Raw genomic sequence first — 2,780 nt, 5'->3', positions numbered from 1 at the left:
GAAGGTCACAGATATCATAATGATGAACATGCAAGTTCATGGATCTCAAAATAACAATACAACATTATACAAGATTTAAATATTATAAAACATAAAAATAGTTTTACATTACATAGGAAAACATTTTCATATATTCACATGGAAAACATTTTGCTTACATGTATGTTTTTATAAAAATATAAGCAAAAATATAATCCATAATTAGTGACTCCAATAATGGTATTTAAATTATATACACTAGATATTGGAAAAAACCCCCAGGTATGATCCACAAGAAACAATGTATTAAGGAAGAGAACTGTGCAGTTCTAAAGAACAAAGCACTGATAGAGAGGATGATTAACCTGAAGCAGCAGCCCTTTCTGGCTACTGAATGCTTTAAACAGCACTTGGCCTCTTCCTTTCTACTGAAGATACAGTCAGAAACCTTCTCCTAAGGGTAGATAGCTAATCTTTTCCATTTACAGAGTAGTGATAGATAATGTTGCTCTCTGGTACAACGGCTCGCTGGTTACTGCTTCAACAGTCAGCAAAACTCACCCATGATCAGATCTTTTGCTGATCTGTGGGTTTCGAGACAAAGGGGTAGCATTTGCTGTTGTGCATGTTCTTTCAATTTTTTTTACCTTATAAGACTTTAAATTAAATAAATGAAATGAAAGTGAGGAAGAATGCCAAGAAGAAAGGTGCCAAAGTGACTCTGTAACCCCACCCACAGCACTCTCACTGTCCCAATACATGGAATAGGCAGCCTTGAATGTCTAATGCCAGGTCCTGTGCTCCAATCAGACACCTCAAAGTTAGAGCTTGTGCTCAGTATCAGCATAGCAAAGTCCCTTTTAAGAGCTGGCTGCTAGACACAGATTTTGAAAATAGTCAAGTTTACACTTCTTAAAACTAATGGGAATATTAATGCATAAAAAGTAAAATGTTTCAAGGCCCAAAATCCATGCCCAGATGCCCCTCTGTTGGTCTACTGGCTAGACCTTTTTTCAGACTTTAATCTTGCTATTTCCACTAAATACCTTTGCTTGTGCATAAAGTCACAGGACTGTTTGCTTGTCCTCCTACACAGGGAAAATAGAAGTGGTCCACCCTCTGAACTGGTTCTTCTGAGTCTGAGAATAGCAGAGGTCTGCTGAAGAAAACATGACACAATGGGCATGATGCCCTAGAAAGCAATCTTTAAAATAACTATTTTAATTACTTCTGAGGGCTTGCATATCTTGTCTTTCTTCTTATTTTAAAAGATGTTGGTCAGTAAGGTATCAACAATACATGGTAAAACGAAGCAGTACTGTGATAACACCGACATTTACATAGGTCTTTTCAAAGTACTGGGAAAACGAGTGGCTGAGCTGTGGACAGTGAATGGTCAGCTTAAGTTACTCACTGGGCTGAGGAATGAAGTCTTACAGCAAGGTTGAAGAACAAGGTATTGTACAAAATATGACAGCTGCAGTAACACTCTTTTGCTCTTACTTCTGCTGCTCAAGACTCCCTGGTTCCAAGAGTGAGCAGGGAGTTTTTGGTCTGGGGTGGGCAGAGGCCGGGAGATGATCAGCATTCTCTTGGGAAGGCGCCAGCACCCATCATCCTGGTGCCTTGGGTGCCATGTCCCAGCTCCACTCAGTGGCATTCAGTGGTCAGAAAAGCCATCAGGTAGAGCTTCATGGAGCCACAGGGACAACATGAAGTGACCGATATTGTAAGACTTAAGAGAGATGATTCTAACAGTATCAGTCAATGAAAGAAAAGGGAAAAACACTTGCTCAAGTTTGGATGAGAAAACTTGTTACTTGGCGGAGCTGTAGCTGTAGATGGTTTACTGTAAGGTCATGTGGGAAGCAAATTTTGATACAATGATAATGATAGCTTTTCTTCACTGCTGTTTTCAGTCACTAGAAAGGTAGATATAATCTGCCTACTTACACACCGAGGGATGCTGCCTGCCTGAAACAGTCTAACTGTTCCCTGCAGTCACTTAAATTACCTTTCAGATATATTAATAGGGCAATTTTGCAATGATATTTGGGAATTGCATTTTGGCTTGCACATGTAATGAATGAATTAGCAGCAGCCAAGAACAAGCAGTTTCACCTCTGATTCCTTAATTTATTCCCTGGAAAAAGGACGCTGCTCTGAACAATTATTTTAGGAATTAGCCTTTCATGTTGGCTAGCAGAAGAAAGGAGAAAAGACGCCCGTTTCACTGTTTCTTCAGTTTTCTTTTGGCATGTCGCAAGGCTGATTATTTGGAAGCCCGATTGTACACGGTGGCCCGGAGGTCGCCGTAGCGAGGAGGTAGCAAGGCTGGCGCGGCAGGGTAACACAGCACTGGCGTGGTAAAGCTGCCAGTAGGAGGGAGTCTCTGTGGCGCAATCGGTTAGCGCGTTCGGCTGTTAACCGAAAGGTTGGTGGTTCGAGCCCACCCAGGGACGGGTTCGCCTTTTGGCTCGCCGTCCTTCTGTGCGTGCGCGCCGGGGAGGATGTGAGATTATCGCTGGCGGCCGTGCCGGCGCCGCGAGTTTCTGGCAGGGGGGCCCCCGCCGGGGAGCTCAGCAAGGCGCAGCAGCAGCACCGCCAGCAGAGGAGGCCGGTCCCGCCGCCCTGAGTCCTGGTAGTGAACGGGCGTGCTGCAGCGGCCACTCGCGCCTACGGGTCGAGAGGGTCTCGGCTGGTACGGCGTGGGGTTATGTCCCTGCCTCCTGGCAGGGAGGTGTAGAACCCCCCAGCCCGGGTCCTCGCCGTCCCACTGCTGTGGGGGCTCTTTGAGCCAC

General features: G+C 44.9%; 1 non-coding gene across 1 annotated transcript; it reads left to right on the top strand.

The window, feature by feature from the left end:
• The first annotated feature begins 2,367 nt into the window (after positions 1–2,367).
• Positions 2,368–2,441, top strand: TRNAN-GUU (transfer RNA asparagine (anticodon GUU)). The gene has a single exon. It is a non-coding gene; the product is annotated as a tRNA-Asn (tRNA).
• Positions 2,442–2,780: the final 339 nt, after the last annotated feature.

This window comes from Lathamus discolor, chromosome 2 (assembly GCF_037157495.1).
Source record: "Lathamus discolor isolate bLatDis1 chromosome 2, bLatDis1.hap1, whole genome shotgun sequence".
In the NCBI taxonomy this organism is placed as follows: domain Eukaryota; kingdom Metazoa; phylum Chordata; class Aves; order Psittaciformes; family Psittacidae; genus Lathamus; species Lathamus discolor.
The sequence above is the reverse complement of the archived record's forward strand: the minus strand, read 5'-3'. Positions and strand labels throughout refer to the sequence as shown.